This window comes from Elephas maximus, chromosome 11, assembly GCF_024166365.1.
Source record: "Elephas maximus indicus isolate mEleMax1 chromosome 11, mEleMax1 primary haplotype, whole genome shotgun sequence".
Classification (NCBI taxonomy): Eukaryota; Metazoa; Chordata; class Mammalia; order Proboscidea; family Elephantidae; genus Elephas; species Elephas maximus.
Genome location: NC_064829.1, coordinates 70783742 through 70806298, shown reverse-complemented (window position 1 = coordinate 70806298; position 22557 = coordinate 70783742). Strand labels below are relative to the sequence as shown.

Sequence of the window (22557 nt, the reverse complement as noted above, 5' to 3'; positions counted from 1 at the left end):
GCTGCTGTCAAGTCGGCCCGGACTCATGGCAACACTATGCACAACAGAAGGAAACGCTGCCTTGTTCTTCGCCGTCCCCATGATAGGTTGTAGATGGGACCACTGTGATCCACAGGGTTTTCATTGGCTGATTTTCAGAAGTAGATCACCAGGTCTTTCTTCTTAGTCCGCCTTAGTCTGAAAGATCTGCCGAAACCCATTCAGCATCAGCATCACAGTAGCACACAAGCTTCCACTGACAGTGGAGGTTGTGCTTGAGATGCACTGGCTGGGAATCGAGCCTGGGTCCCCCGAGTGGAAGGCGAGAATTCTACCACTAAGCCCCCAGTGTGCACTTGGGCACACAGTAGATACTAAATAAATTGTTGAAGAAATGAAAAAGAGGAGGAGTTATATTCCATGCCAGAAACCTGAAGGAGGAGCTCTGTCTTCCAGACCAGCAGGCTGTGGTGTCCCCAGCAGAGAATGGGCCCCCAAAATGGGCATCAGGGAAGACACTTAAAGGAACACGGTGGCCCTGGTGAAGAGCATACCTCACCACTATTCCATCCCACCAAGCTCTTCAGTGAGACAGTGCCCAAGAGCTTCCCAGCACTGGTAGAGACACAGCACAGTTTGGGAGCCTCCCACCCAGTTTTCACACCCTTTTTGACAAAAGAAGGCAGGAGGTGGCTGCTGAAAACCACCAAGAGACTGTTAGATTCGTGTACCTCATGTCGGTATTACATTCTTTATTGGAAGCCCTCTGAGGCCCCAAAGTGAGGAGACAGACTGTTAGAACTAATATTTATCCTTGAATCAAAAATTCCCTTGGTTGGGAGGTGGAGCCAAGATGGTGGAATAGACAGATGCTTCCATTGAGCACTCTTTACAAAAAAAAAAAAAGACCCCCAAAAAACAAGTGAAACGAGTATATTTGTGACAAGCTGGGAGCCCTGAGCATCAAAGGCAAGCTTAGACAACGAACTGAGGGGCAGGAGGAAGAAGAGGCCTTTCAGAAGTGGAGAGGAGTTACCGTACCTGAATCATGGGGAGCCCTCAGGCACCATTCCTGGAGTGGCAGTGGTGGCAGCAGGCTGGTACTGCATTAGGCCTCAGTTTCCTCAGGGAGAAGCAGCCAGCCATATAGCCCACTCACACCTCCGGAACCTGAGGAGAATGGCACTCTTGGCAAAAGCGTATATTTTACCGTGCCCCCCCCACCCCCAAGCCGGCTTCAGCAGCTGAATCCCTGGGCCTGAGATAGACCCTGGTGAGCACCTAGAGCCATCCTCCCGGCCTTGGGGAAGGAAAAAATTTGCAACTGGGGGGAAAAGATAATTTGCTAGCTCCATTAACCAGGGGAGCTCGGTACAGGAGCGGCTCCTGTCCAGGCATAAACCATCCATGGACCTTGAGCACCTTTCCCCTCTGCATGGACCTCTGTGGGCCTATTTCAGGAGAATAGGCCCTTGTTGGCAAACTCCAACCATTTCAGCTGTGCGGTGGAGAGGTGGGTGTTTGACATTTGACATTGGTTTGCCTATTAAACAAGGTCCTCACCTACCCACAACAGGGACTTAAGGACTGGTAGCTCCACTCAGGGCACCCGGCCACCCGTGACAGGGGCCCAAAGGTAACTGGTACCTCCCAGTCCTTACAACAAAAACTTTGGGTGTCCATGGTCCCTCTGCAGAACCTACCCACCAGCACGCTCTAGGAACCAGAGACGCGTTTTCCTCAGAAACACTTGGGGGTCAGTTCTCAGCCCCCTGCCTTATTCAGAGCGTGACCCCCTGCTGCAATCAGATACCGGTATATACACCAATCACCCCTGCCCCTCTAAGACTGTAAGACAGAGCCTGTACCACACACTTGGTGATCAGCTACCTGGAAACCTGAGCTGAATTCATACAAGAAAACTGAATGGACTCCAAGACTAATATACCTGATAACAGCTCTAGCCAGCTGGGGACAGGACACCAGAGTTCCAAAGGTGAAAATAAGCTAGCTCACTCAAGCAACCCATAGGGGTATACCAAAACAAAACAAAGCAAGCAGCTATGACACAGTAAGCAAGCAAAAACTAATACAATAACTTACACACAGCTCAGAGACAACAGTCAATATCAAGTCACATAAAGAAATAGTCCATGATCACCTCAACAGGCTCTCAAAACAAAGAATCCAGGGATCTTTTAGATGGAAGTGCATTCCCGGAATTACCAGATGCAGAATACAAAAGTTTAGTATACAGAACCCTTCAAGACATCAGGAAGGAAATGAGGCAATACGCAGAACAAGCCAAGAAACACACAGATAAAGCAACTGAAGAAATTAGAAAGATTATTCAGGAACATAATGAAAAGTTTAATAAGCTGGAAAAACCCACAGACAGACAGCAATCAGAAATTCAGAAGATTAACAATAAAATTACAGAATTAGGTAACACAATAGAAAGTCAGAGGAGCAGAACTGAGGAAGTGGAAGCTAGAATTTCTGAACTCAAACATAAATCACTTGGCACTAATATATTTGAAGAAAAATCAGATAAAAGAATTTAAAAAAATGAAGAAACCTTAAGAAGCATGTGGGACCCTATCAAGAGAAATAACCTATGAGTGATTGGAGTACCAGAACAGGAGGGATACCAGAAAATAGAGAGAAAATTGTTGAGGATTTGTTGGCAGAAAACTTCCCTGATATTATGAAAGATGAGAAGATATATATCCAAGATGCTCATTGAACTCCACTTAAGGGAGATCTTAAAAGAAAGTCACCAAGACATATTATAATCAAACTTGCCAAAACCAAAGATAAGGAGACAATTATAAGAGCAGCAAGGGATAAACGAAAAGTCACCTACAAAGGAGAGCCAATAAGAATAAGCTCAGACTACTCGGCAGAAACCATGCAGGCAAGAAGGCAATGGAATGACATATTTAAAAAACTGAAGGAAAAATATTGCCTGCCAAGAATCACATATCCATCAAAACTGACTCTTAAATATGAAGGTGAAATTAAGACATATCCAGATACACACAAGTTGAGGGAATTCGTAAAAACCAAACCAAAACTACAAGAAATACTAAAGGGAGTTCTTTGGTTAGAAAATCAATAATATTAGGTATCAACCCAAGACTAGAACACTGGGCAGAGCAACCAGAAGTCAACCCAGACAGGGAAATCCAAAAAAACAAAGCAAGATTAAAAAAAAAAAAAAAAGCCCAACACAGGGTAATGGCGATATTATTATATAAAAGAAGACAACGTTAAAATAATAAAGAGGGACTAAGAATGTAATCATACACCTTCCATATGGAGAGGAAGATACGGCCATACCACGAAATAAAAGTTAGTTTTAAATTTAGAAAAATGGGTTAAATAATAAGGTAACCACAAAGCAGACAAACTATCCTACTCATCAAAATAAAATACAGACTCAGCAGAAACAAAATCAACAACAACAGATATGAGAAACGGACAATATATAAAGAAAATCTACTCAGCACATAAAATCAAGTGGGAAAAAGAAACTGTCAACTCACAAAAAAAGAAATCAAAATATTAGCACTAAATTCATACCTATCCATAATTACACTGAATGTAAATGGACTAAATGCACCAATAAAGAGACAGAGAGTGGCAGAATGGATTAAAAAACAAGATCCGTCTATATGCTGCCTACAAGAGACACACCTTAGACTTAGAGACACAAACAAACTAAAACTCAAAGGATGGAAAAAAATATATCAAGCAAACAACAATCAAAAAAGAGCAGGAATGGCAATATTAATTTCTGACAAAATAGACTTCAAAGTTAAATCCATCAGAAAGGATAAGGAAGGACACTATATAATGATTAAAGGGACAATATACCCAGGAGATACAACCATATTAAATATTTATGCACCCAATGACAGGGCAACAAGATACATAAAACAAACTCTAACAGCATTGAAAAGTGAGATAGCTTCACAATAATAGTAGGAGACTTCAACACACCACTTTCAGTGAAGGACAGAACATCCAGAAAGAAGCTTAATAAAGACACGGAAGATATAAATGCCACAATCAACCACCTTGACCTCATAGACATATGCAGAACACTCCACCCAACAGCAGCCAAATATACTTTCTTTTCCAACGCACACGGAACATTCTCTAGAATAGACCGCATATTAGGTCATAAAGGAAGCCTTAGCAGAATCCAAAACACTAATATATTACAAAGCATCTTCTCTGACCATAAGGCCACAAAAGTAAAAACCAATAACACAAAGCAGGGAAAAGAAATCAAACACTTGGAAACTAAACAAAACCCTACTCAAAAAAGACTGGGTTATAGAAGACATTAAGGATGGAATAAAGAAATTCATAAAATCCAATGAGAAGGAAAACACTTCCTATCAGAACCTTTGGGACACAGCAAAAGCAGTTCTCAGAGGCCAATTTATATCAATAAATGCACACATCCAAAAAGAATAAAGGGGCAAAATCAAAGAATTATCCCCACAACTTGAAGAAATGGAAAGAGAGCAACAAAAGAAACCCACAGGCACCAGAAGAAAACAAATAATAAAAATTAGAGCTGAACTAAATGAAATAGAAAACAGAAAAACAATTGAAAGAATTAACCAGACCAAAAGCTGGTTTTTTGAAAAAAATCAACAAAATTGATAAACCACTGGCCAAACTGACAAAAGAAAAACAGGAGAGGAAGCAAATAACCCGAATAAGAAATGAGATGGGCGATATTACAACAGACCCAACTGCAATTATAAGAATCATATCAGATTACTATGAAAAACTATACTCAAACAAATTTGAAAACCTAGAAGAAATGGATGAATTCCTAGAAATACATTACCTACCTAAACTAACACAAACAGAGGTAGAACAACTAAATAGACCCATAACAAAAGAAGAGATTGAAAAGGTAATCAGAAAACTCCCAACAAAAAAAAGCCCTGGACTGGAAGGCTTCACTGCAGAGTTCTACAAAGTTTCAGAGAAGAGTTAACACCACTACTACTAAAGGTATTTCAGAGCATAGAAAAGGATGGAATACTACCAAACTCATTCTATGAAGCTACCATATCCCTGATACCAAAACCAGGTAAAGATACCACAAGAAAAGAAAATTATAGACCTATATCCCTCATGAATGTAGATGCAAAAATCCTCAACAACATTCTAGCCAATAGAATTTAACAACATATCAAAAAAATAATTCACCATGACCAAGTGGGATTCATACCAGATATGCAGGGTTGGTTCAACATTAGAAAAACAATTACTGTAACCCACCACAGAAATAAAAGACAAGAATCGCATGATTTTATCAATCAATGCGGAAAAGGCATTTGACAAAGTTCAACACTCATTCATGAGAAAAACTCTCAGCAAAATAGGGATAGAAGGAAAATTTCTCAACATAATAAAGGGCATTTATACAAAACCAACAGCCAACATCACCCTAAATGGAGAGAGGCTGAAAATATTCCCACTGAGATCGGGAACCAGACAAGGATGCCCTTTATCACCACTCTTATTCAACATTGTGCTAGAAGTCCTAGCCAGAGCAATTAGGCTAGATAAAGAAATAAAAAGCATCCAGATTGGCACGGAAGAAGTTAAAGTATCTCTATTTGCAGATGACATGATCTTATACACAGAAAACCCTAAGGAAGCTTCCAGAAAACTACTGAAACTAATGGAAGAGTTCAGCAGAGTATCGGGATACAAGATAAACATACGAAAATCAGTTGGATTCCTCTACACCAACAAAAAGAACATTGAAGAGGAAATCACCAAATCAATGTCATTTACAGTAGCCCCCAAGAAGATAAAATACTTAGAAATAAATCTTACCAGAGATGGAAAAGACTTATACAAAGAAAACTACAGTACACTTCTGCAAGAAACCAAAAGAGACTTACATAAGTGGAAGAACATACCTTGCTCGTGGATAGGAAGACTTAACATTATAAAAATGTCTATTCTACCAAAAGCAATCTATGCATTTAATGCGATTCTGATCCAAATCCCAAGGACATTCTTTAATGAGATGGAGAAACAAATGATCAATTTCATATGGAAGGGAAAGAGGGCCCAGATAAATCAGGCACCAGTGAAAAAGAAGAACAACATGGGAGGTCTTACTTTACCTCATTTTAGAAAGGATTATACCGCCACAGTAGTCAAAACAGCCTGGTACTGGTACAACAACAGATACATGGACCAATGGAATAGAATTGAGAATCCAGACATAAATCCATCCACATATGAGCAGTTGATATTTGACAAAGGCCCCAAAACAGTTAAATGGGGAAAAGACAGTCTTTTTAACAAATGGTGCTTCCATAACTGGATATCCGTCTGCAAAGAAATGAAACCAGACCCATACCTCACTCCATGAACAAAAACTAACTCAAAATGGATCAAAGACCTAAATATAAAATCTAAAATGATAAAGATCATGGAAGAAAAAATAGGGACAACGTTAGGAGTCCTAATACATGGCATAAGCAGTATACAAAACATTATAAAGAATGTAGAAGAAAAACTAGATAACTGGGCACTCCTAAAAAATCAAACACTTATGCTCATCCAAAGACTTCGCCAAAAGAGTAAAAAGACTACCTACAGACTGGGAAAAAGTTTTTAGCTACGACATTTCTGATCAGCTCCTGATCTCTAAAATCTACATCTCTAAATCTCAACTGCAAAAAGACAAATAACTCAATTAAAAAACGGGCAAAAGATATGAATAGACACTTCACTAAAGTAGACATTCAGGTAGCTAACAGATATATGAGGAAATGTTCACGATCATTAGCCATTAGAGAAATGCAGATCAAAACTACAATGAGATTTCATCTCACTCCAACAAGGCTGGCATTAATCCAAAACACAAAATAATAAATGTTGGAGAGGCTGTGGAGAGATTGGAACACTTCTACACTGCTGTGGGAATGTCAAATGGTACAACCACTTTGGAAATCAATTTGGCGCTTCCTTAAAAAGCTAGAAATAGAACTACCATACGATCCAGCAATCCCACTCCTTGGAATATATCCTAGAGAAATAAGAGCCTTTACACAAACAGATATATGCATACCTATGTTTACTGCAGCACTGTTTACAGTAGCAAAAAGATGGGAGCAACCAAGGTGCCCATCAATGGATGAATGGATAAATAAATTATGGTATATTCACACAATGGAATACTACATATCCATAAAGAACAGTGAGGAATCTGTGAAACATTTCATAACATGGAGGAGCCTGAAAGTCATGCTGAGTGAAATTAGTCAGTTGCAAAAGGACAAATATTGTATAAGACCACTATTACAAGAACTTGAGAAATAGTTTAAACCGGGAAGAAAACATTCTTTTGTGGTTATGAGAAGGGGGAGGGAGGGAGGGTGGGAGAGGGGTATCACTAATTAGATAGTAGATAAGAACTACTTTAGGTGAAGGGAAAGACAGCACACAATACAGAGGAGGTCAGCACAATTGGACTAAACCAAAAGCAAAGAAGTTTCCTGAATAAACTGAACACTTCGAAGGCCAGCGTAGCAGGGGCAGGGGTCTGGGGACTATGGTTTCAGGGGACGTCTAAGTCAATTGGCATAATAAAATCTATTAAGAAAACATTCTGCATCCCACTTTGAAGAGTGGCATCTGGGTTCTTAAACGCTAGCAAGGAGCCATCTAAGATGCATCAATTGGTCTCAACCCACCTGGATCAAAGGAGAATGAAGAACACCAAGGACACAAGATGATTATGAACCCAGGGGACAGAAAGGGCCACATGAACCAGTGACTACATCATCCTGAGACCAGAAGAACTAGATGGTGCCCAGCTACAACCGATGACTGCCCTGACAGGGAACACAACAGAGAACCCCGGAGGGAGCAGGAGATCAGGGGGATGCAGACCCCAAATTCTCATAAGACCAGATTTAACAGTCTGACTGAGACTGGAAGGACCCTGGTGGTCATGGCCCCCAGAGCTTTGTTGGCCCAGGACAGGAACCATTCCCGAAGCCAACTCTTCAGACATGGATTGGACTGGACAATGGGTTGGAGAGGGATGCTGGTAAGGAGTGAGCTTCTTGGATCAGGTGGACACTTGAGACTATGTTGGCATCTCCTGCCTGGAGAGGAGATGAGAGGGTGGAGGCGGTTAGAAGCTGGAGAAAAGGGCATGAAAAGAGAGAGTGGAGGGAGAGAGCAGGCTGTCTCATTAGGGGGAGAGTAATTGGGAGCGTGTAGCAAGGCATATATGGGTTTTTGTGTGACAGACTGACTTCATTTGTAAACTTTCGCTTAAAGCACAATAAAAATTATTAAAAAATATATATATATATACACTCCACATCCCACTTTGGAGAGTGGTGTCTGGGGTCTTAAACGCTAGCAAGCAGCCATCTAAGATGCATCAATTGGCCTCAACCCACCTGAACCAAAGGAGAAGGAAGAACACCAAGGACACAAGGTAATTATGAGCCCAAGAAACAGAAAGGGCCACATAAACCAGAGACTACATCAGCATGAGAACAGAAAACTACATGGTGCCTGGCTACAACCTATGACTACCCTGATAGGAAACACAACAGAGAACCCCTGAGGGAGCAGGAGAGCAGTGTGATGCAGATCCCAAATTCTTGTAAAAAGACCAGACTTAATGGTCTGACTGAGACTAGAAGTACTCTGGTGGTCATGGCTCCCAGACCTTTGTTGCCCAGGACAGGAACCATTCCCAAAGCCAACTCTTCAGACAGGGATTGAACTGGACAATGGGATGGAGAGGGATGCTGGTGAGGAGGGAGCTTCTTGGATCAGGTGGACATTTGAGACTATGTTGGCATCTTTTGTCTGGAGAGGAGATGAGAGGGTTAGAAGCTGGCGGAATGGACATGAAAAGATAAAGTGGATGGAGGGAGGGAGGGAGGGAGCTATCTCATTAAGGGGAGAGCAATTGGGAGTATGTAGCAAGGTGTATATAAGTTTTTGTGTGAGAGACTGACTTGATTTGTAAACTTTCACTTAAGGCACAATAAAAAAAAAAAAAATTCCTTTGGGTCAATATGAGCCCAAGAAACAGGAAGGGCCACATAAACCAGAGATTACATCAGCCTGAGACCAGAAGAACTAGATGGTGCCTGGTTACAATGGATGACTGCCCTGATACTGGTGAGGAGTGAGTGTCTTGGCTCAAGTAGACACATAAGACTATGTGGGCAGCTCCTGTTTGGAGGTGAGATGGGAAGGCAGAGGGGGACAGAAGCTGGTTGAATGGACATGGGGAATATAGAGTGGAGAGGTGGAGTGTGCTGTGTCATTAGTGGGAGAGCAGCTAAGAGTACATAGCAAGGTGTGTCTAAGTTTTTTTATGAGAGACTGACTTGATTTGTAAACTTTCACTTAAGGCACAATAAAAAAAAAAAAAATTCCTTTGGGTCAATATGAGCCCAAGAAACAGGAAGGGCCACATAAACCAGAGATTACATCAGCCTGAGACCAGAAGAACTAGATGGTGCCTGGTTACAATGGATGACTGCCCTGATACTGGTGAGGAGTGAGTGTCTTGGCTCAAGTAGACACATAAGACTATGTGGGCAGCTCCTGTTTGGAGGTGAGATGGGAAGGCAGAGGGGGACAGAAGCTGGTTGAATGGACATGGGGAATATAGAGTGGAGAGGTGGAGTGTGCTGTGTCATTAGTGGGAGAGCAGCTAAGAGTACATAGCAAGGTGTGTCTAAGTTTTTTTATGAGAGACTGACTTGATTTGTAAACTTTCACTTAAGGCACTATAAAAATAAATTTTAAAAAATTCCTCTGGAAACGTTACTGTGCTTTGCCAGTTGAATCCAACATACACCAACAAGGCTAGACACTGTCTATTTGCAGTCACTTTAAAAAGGAAAGTCCCTTCATTGTGGTGGTGGGGGGTGTTGGTGGTTAGTTTTGGGCTTTTTGGGCTTGCCTGGTGCCAACTCCATTTTCTCGTTTGGTGGCCTTGGCGGCTCATGAAGCCTAGCAGCAGGAGCCTTCTCAGTGGTAAGCATGGCCTCCATTTCAGTGCCAGTGGCCACGTGCCACAATGTCACCTTGGCTATAGCCCTGCAGACAGTGTGGTGACTGTTGATAGTGACATCTGTCCCAGAGGCTTCTCTGGGGCTGTGCTGTCACATGGGATGGCCTGAGCAGAGAAGGGAACAGTGTGGGGTTGCCAGGTGCCAGGAAGTCCCTGTTAAGACAGACTGGAACGTGTCTTAAGGAGAAGATTAGTATGTTCTTCAGGTAGTAATACTCGATCGTTCCACGCAGGCACATTCATTTACTTACCACGGTGTGCTTGCTCAGGTCGAGCTGACCTGGGGAGGCACTGGGTCAGGTGGTCCCACTGGCTCCCTGGGCCTTGTCTCTGTGCCTTCACTTGCCCTACTTTGTTGCAACTTTACCTAAAATATGTCTGTCTCTGGTGGCGTTGTGGTTAAGAGCTACAGCTGCTAAACAAAAGGTAGGCAGTTCGAATCCACTAGGTGCTTCTTGGAAACCCTGTGGGGCAGTTCTACTCTGTCCTGTAGGGTCACTATGAGTCAGAATCAGCTGGATGGCAGTGGGTTTGGTTTGGGTCTTGGGGCATTGGGAAGTTTCAATCCCTTTGCAAACTACTTTCAAGTCCTCAGTGCAACTGTTACTTATGAATAGTGAATTAGACTTGAGTCTTCTCTCCTGGGTGGCTTGTTGTTAGATGCCTCCAGCCATTCCGACTTATAGTGACCTCACATGACAGAGTAGACTGCCCCGTAGAGTTTTCTAGGCTATAATCTTTATGCGAGCAGATTGCCAGGTCTTTTATCCCGCGGAGCCACTGAGTGGGTTTTGACCTTTCGGTTAGCAGCTAAGTGGTTAATCATTGCACCACGTGGGCTTCTTTCTGGGTTGCTACCAAACTTGTTGCCAACTCGATTCTGACTCATAGCGAACTAACAGGACAGAGTAGAACTGCCCTGTAGGGTTTCCAAGGAGCAGCTGGTGGATTCAAACTCCCAACCTTTTGGTTAGCAGCCAAACTCTTAACCACTGCGCCACCAGGTTTCTGGGTCGATAGTAGGTCATCTATTCTTTTTTCACACTGCAGTGGAATCCTGGAATGCTGACATCTGCAGACAGACGACCTCACCGGCATTCTGGTTTTCCTTCTGCCTCTTAGGACACTCTTTAATGAAAAAGCTTGAAACAAAAACAAAAAAAACAATGCTTTGTATTTAAATTATCTGATGCTTCCTTTGTCAAAGACTTAAAAAATTCAAAGATTTCAGAAAATTGTGGGAAAAGAATCTTCCACTGCCAAGTTTCGGGAAGAAGAGAACACTCTTTCTGAGTGCTTTTCAATTGTCTGCTGTAATAAATTATTAATTTCCCCCATTACATTACATTAATGGGATTAAAAATTATACTACCTTCTTTTCTATCCAATTTAATGAGTCACCTGTATGATGGTATGTCATGAGTAATAAAAATGGACCAGACAGTTTAAATAAACTGTGCCCCAGCACCAGCCTTCTGTGCGACATGTGTTTCCGTCAGCCCTTCCTCTCAACTGGCTGCCAGCACTGCCAATGCTTATGTGGCTGTGGAGAGAAACAAATTACTACTGCTAATATTTCTGAATATTAATTTCCATGTTTCTTCTATGTATCTACAAAGATTGATAGGTAGTAAGTTTATAGAATAGAGCTGATATTGTAGATAACAGCTCCATATCCTGCTTCTGCCAATGAAAGTGCTATTACAGGTATTTCCCATGTATTTAAAATTCTTATATACAGCATATTTTTTGTTGTTAGCTGCCACTGAGTTGACTCCAACACATGGTGCCCTTATGTACAGCAGAACAAAACATCGCCCAGTCCTGTGTCAGTCTCGTGATCTCTGGCATGTATGATGAAATGAGTTCCTTTATGTGGCCTTTTCTTTGGTTCTTTGGAAAAACAGCTTAAGAGATTTTCTCCCTAAACTCCAAGGAATTACCTTTGCTCTAGTTTTCTGCCCCAGACTATGGCTATGCAAATGAGGTGACTATAGCCTACTATGCAAATGAAGTGTCTGTGACCTATCGAGAAGGGATTGAACAATTTGCAGCCCTGCTCGGAGGGCCATGCCTTGAAACTGACAAGGAGTTGTGTATACAAGCAGCCAACCCCACAGATGTTTGCCAGATAGAAAGCAGTAGGAAGATACAGAAGGAAGAGAGAATAGAGAAGAAGAGAGAGAGAGAGGAGGCAAGGAACCTTCTAAAAGAGCTGTAACGTGGATCAAGGACTGTAACACTGAAGACAGCAAGAGGCCCAGCAACAGAGAGCAATAGGCCCATAAGGGGCCCAGCAGCAAAGCAGCAGTGACAGACGGCGGGGCCAAAGAGAGCTTATTCTCAGGGTGTTGAGAGGAGCCTATCCTCAGGGAGCCGAGAGGAGGCCTGCATGGTCGGGAGAAGCTGAGAGAGCTGTCCTGCACTGAAGGGAGACTTTGCCCAAATGGTTCCTGACTCTGATCCCAAGTTGTACCCTGCCCCTTAACAAACCACTTAACTGTAAGTATAGTTTAATGAGTTCTGTGAGATGTTGCAGCAAATTGCCAAACACAAATGGGGGAGGGAAGAGTATTGAGGGGAGAGAGAGTGGCTGGTGTCAGAGACAGAGTGGTATAGCTGCTTAGAGAATGTAGAAATCTGGAATATATTTGACCTCCGCCTCATAGGAGTTGTCTTTGTGCTGATTCTTATGTTTGAAGTTATTCATACACATGTTTGAGTCCATTGTTGAGGCTATTGTGCCAATCCCTCTCACCAAGAGTCTTCCATGCCCTTGTTGGCTCTCTACTTCACCAAACACAATGTCCTCCTATAGTGACTTATCCATCTTGATGACACATCAAAAGCAAGTGAGTTGGACAAGGTTTTCATTAGTTGATTTTCAGAAGCACATTGCCAGGCCTTTGTTCCGAATCTTAGTCTGGAAGCTCCTCTGAAGCCTGTTCATCACAGGTGACCCCGCTGGTATTTGAAACACTGGTGGCATAGCTTCCAGCATCAAACCAATATGCAAGCCACCACAGTACCACAAACTGACAGATGGGTGTTGGACAGCACATTTAGTGGCCACATTGTTTGGATTTTCTATAATTTTATTAACTGTCTCCTTGTTTGGGAACTTTAGGTTTGTTTTTTCAATTGGGGGGCATAAATATTTGATAATCTCTGATTATTCCCTTTGGTTAAAAAAAAGTTAGTGTCTTAAAAGTGGGATTGCTGGGTTAAATGGTTTTAAAGGCTGTTGATAAATTGCCTCTATGCATCTGTCAGTTTGTTGTACTGTGGGGGCTTTCATATTGCTGTGATGCTGGAAGTTTTTCCACGAGTATTCAAATACCAGCAAGGTCACCCATGGTGGATGAGTTTCAGCTGAGCTTCCAGACTAAGACAGACTAGGAAGAAGGACCTGGTGTATATTCACACAGTGGAATATTATGCATCAGTAAAGAACAATGAGGAATCCATGAAACATTTCATAACATGGAGGAATCTGGAAGGCATTATGCTGAGTGAAATTAGTCAGCTGCTAAAGGACAAATATTGTATAAGACCACTATTATAAGAACTCAAGAAATAGTTTAAACATAGAATACTCTTTGATGGTTATGAGAGGAGGGAGGGAGAGGGGTTTTCACTACTTAGATAGTAGATAAGAACTGTTTTAGGTGAAGGGAAAGACAACACACAATACAGGAGAGGTCAGCCCAACTGGACTAAACCAAAAGCAAAGAAGTCTCCTGAATAAACTGAACACTTTGAAGTCCAGCATAGCAGGGTCAGGGGTTTGGGGACCGTGGTTTCAGGGGATATCCAAGTCAATTGGCATAACAAAATTTATTAAGAAAACATTCTGCATCCCACTTTGGAGAGTGGCATCTGGGGTCTTAAATGCTAGCAAGCAGCTATCTAAGATGCATCAATTGGTCTCAACCCACCTGGATCAAAGGAGAATGAAGTATACCAAAGACACAGGGTAATTATGAGCCCAAGAGACAGAAAAGGCCACATAAACCAGAGACTACATCATCCTGAGACCAGAAGAACTAGATGGTGCCCTGCAACAACCGATGATGGCCCTGACAGGGAACACAACAAAGAACTCCTGAGGGAGCAGGAGAGCAATGGGATGCAGACCCCAAATTCTCGTAAAAAGACCAAACTTAATGGTCTGACTGGGACTAGAATGACCCTGCAGGTCATGGTCCCCAGACCATCTGTTAACCCAAGACAGGAATCATTCCTAAAGCTAACACTTCAGACAGGGATTGGACTAGACTATGGGATAGACAATGATACTGGTGAAGAATGAGCCTCTTGGATCAAGTAGACACATGAGACTATGTTGGCATCTCCTGTCTGAAGGGGAGATGAGAGGGTAGAGAGGGTCAGAAGCTGTCCGAATGAATATGAAAAGAAATAGTGGAGGAAGGAGCGTGCTGTCTCATTAGGGGGAGAGTAATTAGGAGTATATAGCAAAGTGTTCATAAATTTTTGTATGAGAGTCCGACTTGATTTGTAAACTTTCACTTAAAGAACAATGAAAATTAAAAAAAAAAAAAAAAAAAAAGGACCTGGCAGTCTTGATAAATACTGCTTCATTATTTCCAGAAAATTTGTACTTGCATCCTTTCCAGATTCCCAGTGATGTCTTATGGTTGTATTACAGCGGACCAACATATGGGCAGTCAGGTCTTCACAGAGTGAGAGGTCAACAGCCAACATCCTGGCAGGGAGGAAGATGGGACCAACTTTCTCATCATTTTGTTATGATATAAAGATGTCACCAAGCCCACAATAGCAAACACCTTCTTTTAACCAAATGCTTTAATTATTTTTTCCGCTGCTGCTGGAGGTTAGTGAGTACAAGGCCAAGAGCTCAGAGAGTATAAAGCATTGCCAGAAATTGGTTACCTGTTTTTTTTCTAAATAAACTCAATCCATAACAGGAAGGAGGTGAAAAGCAGGAGATGAAGTGAACCAAGCTGATTGTAAGCCACTCACATTTCCTCTGACAAGTTGTATAACATCAGCTGCAGGAGGCAGATATTTGGTATCAACAGAATCACTGCTTCGTGAACCAGGAAACTGGGCAACATGGGTGGAAATGTTAGCCAGATCAGTGCCCAGATTTTATCTCGAGGCCACTTCTAGGAAAATCAGCATTTGCAGGACTCACAGACATCCCTGAGTGACCTGGGAAATCTCCTGGCTGACCCCTCTTTCCTAATCCTTTTGCCCCATTAATTTTTTACTGTGAAAATCTTTTAGACATGTGAAAAGGTATACCCACAACCCAATTTATTAAATAAAACATTACAAATATAGTGGAAACCTCCTTTATGCTCATTCTCTCTTTCTACCTTCATACTTCTGTTCCTGGGGATATCAAATTATTCATAATTTAGTGTTCATCATCCCCATGTATTTCTTTATATTATGCTACATATGTATGTACCCAAGGAGCCCTGGCAGCATGTCATGGATTGAATTGTGTCGCCGAAAAATATGTGTCAGCTTGGCTAGGTCATGAGTCCCAGTATTGTATGTCTATCATTTTTTCGTCTGATGTGATTTCCCTATGTGTTGTAAATCCTACCACTGTGATGTTAATGAGATGGATTATTGGCAATTACATTGATGAGGCCTACAAGATTAGACAGTGTCTTAAGCCAAACTCTTTTGAGATATAAAAGAGAGAAGCAAGCAGAGAGACAGGGAGACCACATACCACCAAGAAAGCAGTGCTGGGAGCAGAGTGCATCCTTTGGACCCAGGGTTCCTGCACCTGAGAAGCTCCTCTACCAGGGGAAGATTGACGACAAGGATCTTGCTCCAGAGCCGACAGAGAGAAAGCCTTCCCCTGGAGCTGATGCCCTGAATTTGGACTTATAGCCTACTAGACTGTGAGAAAATAAATTTCTCTTTGTTAAAACCATCCACTTCTGGTATTTCTGTTATAGCAGCACTAGATGACTAAGATATTGCACAATGGTTAAGTGCTTGGCTGCTCACCAAAAGGTCAGTGGTTCAAACCCACCAGTGGCTGCATGGGTTGGAGACCTGGCCATCTGCCCCTGTAAAGATTATAGCCTAGATAACCCTATGGGACAGTTCTACCCTGTACTATGGAGTTGCTATGAGTTGGAATCAACTCAACGACACACAACAACAGCATATATGTATCCCTAAACAAAATATAGCATTGCTCCCATGCTTGAGAACTTTTGTAAGGACAGCATATGCATCTTTCTGAACCTACTTTTTCATTCCTCAAAATGTCTGTGAAACTTACTCGTGTTGAACATGTAGCCCAAGTTCATTCACTTTTGCTGCTGTATAATACTTCTTGGCATGTATATACTACCCATCTGCCCAATCTTCTAATGATGGATATTTATTATTTCTAGTTTTTCAATATTAAAACCAATGATGCTACATATATTCTTGTGCAAAATTTCTTTTGAACTTCTATATAGCTTTGGTCAAAAGTTCTACACACCTTTATCTTTCCTAGACAGCGCCTGTTTGCTCTCCAAGACAGCTGCATTTTCAAGTTCCCATTGTTCCACAGCCTCGTCAACTTAGTAGTACCAGACTGAAAATTTTGGTCATCTGATGGGTTTTAATTTGCATGTCCCTAATTACTAGTGAAGAAGCCCTACTGGTGCAATGGTTAAGTGCTCAGCTGCTAAACAAAATGTTGGCAGATTGGACGCACCCAACAGCTCTGTGGGAGAAAGACCTGGCGATCTGCTCCCATAAAGATTACAGCCTAGAAAACTTTATGGGGTAGTTCTACTCTGTCACATAGGGTCACTATGAGTCAAAAATAACTTGATGGCACCTAACAACAACAGCAACAACAATTACTAATGAGATGGATTGACACAGTGGCTGTAACAATGGGCCCAAACAAAGCTACAATTGTGAGAATGGTGTAGGATCAGGCGGCGTTTTGTTCTGTTGTACATAGGGTTGCTATGAGTCGGAACCATCTCCACAGCACCTAACAGTAACATTTAGAATCTTTGCATGTGTTTCTTGACCATTGGTGTTTCCTCTTCTATGAAGTTCTTCATGTTCCGATCTTTTGCTGATTTTGCTGTTTAGGTTGTCTGCTCCATTTTTGAACAGATAAATCTGAATAGAATGAGCATCATGGTTCACCTTAAAAGAGGGAAAACCATCCAAAAAGGGCAGTCTTGGAAGGAATGGCTGACTTGTCCAGGTCATCATCCATAATAATTGACATTTCTTTAACTATCAGCAGGTGGGACCACCACAACCTCTCCCAACTCCTTCTGGTGGGGAGGGTCCCCAGGAAACCTCCCAAATCTTCTATACTTTAGGAATGATTCCATGTACAGAATCATGTCAGTCAAGCTCCCTCAGTTAATAGGGCAGGTTTCTTTGCTACCCCCACCAGAAATCAACTCTAGCTAATTTTAATCAAAATGGAATTTATTGAAAGGGTGCTAGTAACTTTGAGAGGTTGGCAAACCAGACTTGGACAAGGGTTCCTGAAACAGGAAATGATGCTCCAAAGCTTTTCACAGATCTAGTGGAAACACCACTAGCTACAGGCACTGTGGGCACCCCAACCCTGAACACTGAACACTGACATTGAATTTGGCATTGGGGACCTTATTGGCGACCTTGATCAGGGTGGTTTCACTGTTGTAGTGAGAAGAAGGCTGACTGGAGTGGGTACAGGAGAGAACAGAAAAGAGGAAGTACAGGCAGAATGTTCCTTAGAAGTGAGGATGTGAGGCTACATTATCAGAAGGGACTAATCCAGGTAAGGACATCATGCTTGATAAAGTTAGAGGATCAGAAAAAGAGAGGAAGACCCTTGACAAGATGGATTGACACAGTGGCTGCAACAATGGGCTCAAACATACCTACTATTGTGAAGATGGTGTAGGAGCAGTCAACATTTCGTTCTGTTGTACATAGGGTTGCTACGACTCAGAACTGACTTGACCGCATTTAGCAACAACAATAATGACAGTAGATTGGGGGAGGTGGGACATAGAAGTTCTTTTCTGATTCCTTCCATTTACTCAGTGAAATAAGAAGCAAGGTCTTCTGCCAAGAATTAAGAAGAGGAGCAGGGAGTCAAAGGTTTAAGAAGAGGAAAGAAACAGAGATAACATTAATCAAATTTCCAAGGTTTTGATTTTTTTCTTCTTGGTGGTTTATAGCCTATAATAAAAATAAAATTCAGAAATCCTGTAAAACGTTCATTGTTGTTGTTGGTTGTTAGGGGCCATCGAGTCAGTTCTGACTCATAGAGACCCCAGAGGACAGAGTAGAACTGCCCCATAGGGTTTCCAAGGAGGGACTGGTAGATTTGAACTACTGACCTTTTGGTTAGCAGCTGAGCTCTTAACCACTACACTACTGGGGCTCCAAAATGTTCACTAGTGAACAAAAATGGAGTATAAGTCATGCATATTGTTGCATCTTTTGGTATGAACTCCTAGATAACGAGAATAATTTCTCTATCAAAGTACTACATCAAGTACTGGAGAACCTCTACAAACTGCAATCTGTTTACCTTTGTCCAAAAACAAAAGTGACAGAACAGTGAACAACTGCCTGTCGTAAGCTTAAAGTTCAAAGTATAATATTTATTCTGACTAACCTTCAGGGAGGGAGAAAGACATATTTTAGAGCAAAAAGGAAAATTTTAACCAATGACAATATACTGTGGTAAGTGCTACTTTTAAGAAAAAGAGACAAAGCCGGCAGAAGCCAGAGATTTTTGGTCTTATAGAACGTGAAAAGGGGCTTCTTCTCACAGGAGGATCGGGCTAAGCTTCCTCGGGTGTGTAAATGGCACGGATTAGTCGGTCTGCACTGAAACCTGCAATTCCAGGCCTCGTGGGTGTTTCAAAACTAATGTTTGAAACTAATGTTTTGAAACTCACCACCCACACTTGTACCGCTGAATTTCAACACGGGCCTAGTGGTGCAATGTTGGTATTCCTCTGGCAGAAACTCCTTCACTGAGGCTGTAGGATGGGACACCCTTCCAGGGAGCAAGCCGCTTCCCTAAATAACGTGATTTGATAGCGTGCGGCCAGTTGTAAATGAAGTGGATCTGAAAATTTATTTTCAGCACAAAATTTTGCCAAGCCATAACTTTTCTCTTTGGCACTTTTCCCAATGTCATGCCTTTGCTGCCACTTGCTGTGAGCACCCACAAAAGTACGACCTCGACTGTCCACAATCTCTCCAATTTCATTTAAAATGATGACTCAACCTGCCCACCCCCCACCTGACTTCTTTCGGCGCTGCTCTCATTTCTTTAGGGACCTGTGTCTGTGGGCTGGTGTTAATTTGTTAACTGAGTTAAAGCCCTGCCAGAACATCAGAAAACCTTCCTTCATCTGAGACTCCACCCTGTGTCTAACAGTGAACTGCTGGCTGTAATGAAATTACTTTGGTTGAAAAAATAAGGTAAGACGAATTATGGCCCAAATGTGACATTGGTGACAGTAAATCATTCAAGGGGCTCCTAGGCCAGGCCTGGGGGTGGGAAGGTTGCTGACTTGTAAGCAGCACCCCTTTCTTCTGGAAGCTTTGACACACAGCAAGTCATGCTGAGCGAGAGGCATGACTCAGCGCCTGGCTCCAGGCCTCGCAAGCACTCTCTGATCCCCAGGATCCAGGTCGAATTCCGTGCCCTGTGACTCAGCTGTCACGGCCTCTTTGGGCAAGTCCCATGGCATGCGTTGGGGGCCAGGGCCCTGAATCTGAATGCAAAGGCCTTATGAGCCGAGCAGATGCATGCAGCAGGGGCCACTTCCCAAGGAAACCAGGGGTCAATGATGAAAGGTTTCCAGAGAGGATACCACATTTCAAGTACTTTTGGATGAAAGGCATTCTGAGGATGTGAGTTATCACAGCGATGATCACGCAGGCTCCTCTGATTTAATATAAATAACTCCACGCTGGCAGCGCATGGGAGGAGAGCCAAATAGTAATGAATACTAGGACCATCCAACAAGCCTCCAGGATGGCAGCCCAGCCACTCAAAGCTATGGTTGGCAACAGACTCGGAGGTGGTGGTGGGCAAAGCTGCACCAACAACATTGTATTAATCACTCATGAGTGACAGGAGGAAGCTCTCTAGAATAATACGAGCTCAAATAATTAGAAAATCCATACCACATAGAACATATAACTGTGGGTCGTGAAGTACAGTACAGTTGTCTGGTTCTATGTTTATTAACCAGCAAATCAGTCTTTACGTAGTGAACACTTCCTATTTACAAAGCACTGGGCTCAAGAGGTAACAAAGAGGCAAGAGAGAGTTTCAGCACCCCCCACCCCCACCCCACATAGACAGAGCACATAATTTAGGTGAAATGTATGGGAGGAGAAGGAAAAACTGCATTTAGTCTAGCAGTATTATATTCTATATAGCAATTAACTTCTATATAAAACAGGCTGGTTATCACATTGTTGGGCTTAGAATAAGCAAGAAAAAAAAAAAAAGATGAAACTAGAATGGGAACATTTCAGGACAAGAAAATATAAAAGGCAGAGTTGCCTTGAGTTTGGATTCCAGAGTCAGCCCTGCAATGAGGAGATGGAGCTGAAATGAAGACTCTTGTAATACGCTGGGACATGGAAAGAGGGCTTTTAGATTCATGTCAGTAGTGTCTTCTGGCCCTTAGTAGAAGCAAATCCAAATTTTCTCCAGATAAAAGCATTCCCATATTAGGCCTTCAAGATTCCCAAAAGCTAAGATGAACCAAATGAGCTCAGAGTCAGAGAACACAAAAAACATAAGCAAACAAGCCACCATGAGTGAGAATCAGCAGAAACAATGAAAAAACAGAATTAAACCCCTCTCCTTCACGCCTTCGGGTAATGAATTTATCAGATGCAAAATGTAATATGTATAAAATATTTAAAGACTTAAAAAGGAATCACAAAAATAACGAAGTAATAGTAGACGATAAAAACGACCAGGAAGATTTTGAAACACACACACACAAATAGAACTTTGAAAAATGAAATTAGAATTATAAAAATAAAAAAATATTTCAAAGGGTAAATAAATCACCAGATTAAATACAACTGAAGAGAGAATTTTCTTCATTGAACAAATATTGATTACCTTAAGTCAATTACCGTTCTAGGCCGTGAGGATATGTTGTTGTTGTTAGGTGCCATAGACTCGATTTTCAATTCATAGCCAGCTCATGTGACAGAGTAGAAGTGCCCCATAGGTTTTTCTTGGCTGCCAACCTTTTGGTTAGCAGCCAAGTGCTTAACTGTTGCACCACCAGTGCTCCTTGAGGATACAGCAGTACACAAAACAGACAAAAAAACCCTGTGCACAGATTTACAAGCCAGATTGTAAAAAGTGGGTAAAATACACAGCATTCTATTTTGAAAAACTTAAATCAGGGAAGGGGGGTAGAGGGTACTGGGTATGGATAGGGCTATGTTTTAAATAGGGAGGCCAAGAAAGGTGTTATGAGTAAATATTTGGAAGTGATAAAGGAGCAACCCATGAAAACATTAGGGGGAAGAGCATTTCAGGCAAAGGGGCAGCAAGCCCGAGGCCCCCGAGATGAGGTACACATGCTGTGTTTGACCTCTCAGCAAAGAGGGTGGTATGGGTGGAAGGGAGTGGTGGGTGTCAAAGGGGAAATGGAAGGCAAGTTCTGGGGCCTTGCAAGTAACAGATGATAATCCAGGTAGCATCACACTAAAGGGCCCACTCAAAGTTGTAGTGTGCTGTCAAGTCATTCTAACTCACAGTGACCATATAGGACAGAGTGGAACTGCCCCATGGGGTTTTCTAGGCTGTAATCTTTTTTTTTTTTTAATCTTTATGGGAGCGGATGGCCAGGTCTTTCTCCCAAGTTGCTGCTGGGTGGATTTGAACTGCCAGCCTTTTGGTTAGCAGCCAAGCGCTTAACCATTGGGCTACCAGTGCTCAATAATTGTGCCACCAGCGCTCCTTCCTCTTGAAGTTACTGGCTATGAATTTAAATTTGAATGTAACCGTCAAATGGTGTGGCTTGCAAGTGATCCCTAAAGCTCCTCCTGCCCTGGCTTGTCTGGCATTCCTTCTGTGTGTGGGGACCTTCCTCCCTCTAGTCCTTCATCTTTGAGGTTCTCCTTGACCATTTCTGCCAGATTTATTTACACCCCCATCTGTGTTCCTCTCTCACTCTGTAGTAATAGGACTGACATTGTAATATGGTTACTGTTTTGTGCCTTCTACCAGGCACTCTGTAAGGTCAAATGCAGTGCTCAATACATTGAACTGAGTTCTATAAAATCCCACCAAATTATTGCAGGAAAGGGCCAAATGGTGAAGTTTGTAATAAGATTCTTTTGGCACCATTTCCAGGTGTGGTTTGTCTTTAAGCACACTGCTGAGTGTGCAATCAATATTTTAGCAATTATGTACCAATAGTACCTGTTATAAATCCACG

The 22557-nt window shown here is 42.2% G+C and overlaps 1 long non-coding RNA gene across 1 annotated transcript in view; it reads right to left on the bottom strand.

Annotated features, from left to right (window-relative positions):
- Positions 1 to 21280, bottom strand: part of LOC126085769 (uncharacterized) — an 80585-nt gene extending 59305 nt beyond the window's left edge. Inside the window, exons 1-2 of the long non-coding RNA XR_007519346.1 lie at positions 21225 to 21280; positions 1021 to 1149 (exon numbers count right to left, since the gene is read on the bottom strand). This is a non-coding gene — a long non-coding RNA (uncharacterized LOC126085769). The remainder of the gene's footprint in view (positions 1 to 1020; positions 1150 to 21224) is intronic.
- Between the last annotated feature and the right edge of the window lie 1277 nt (positions 21281 to 22557).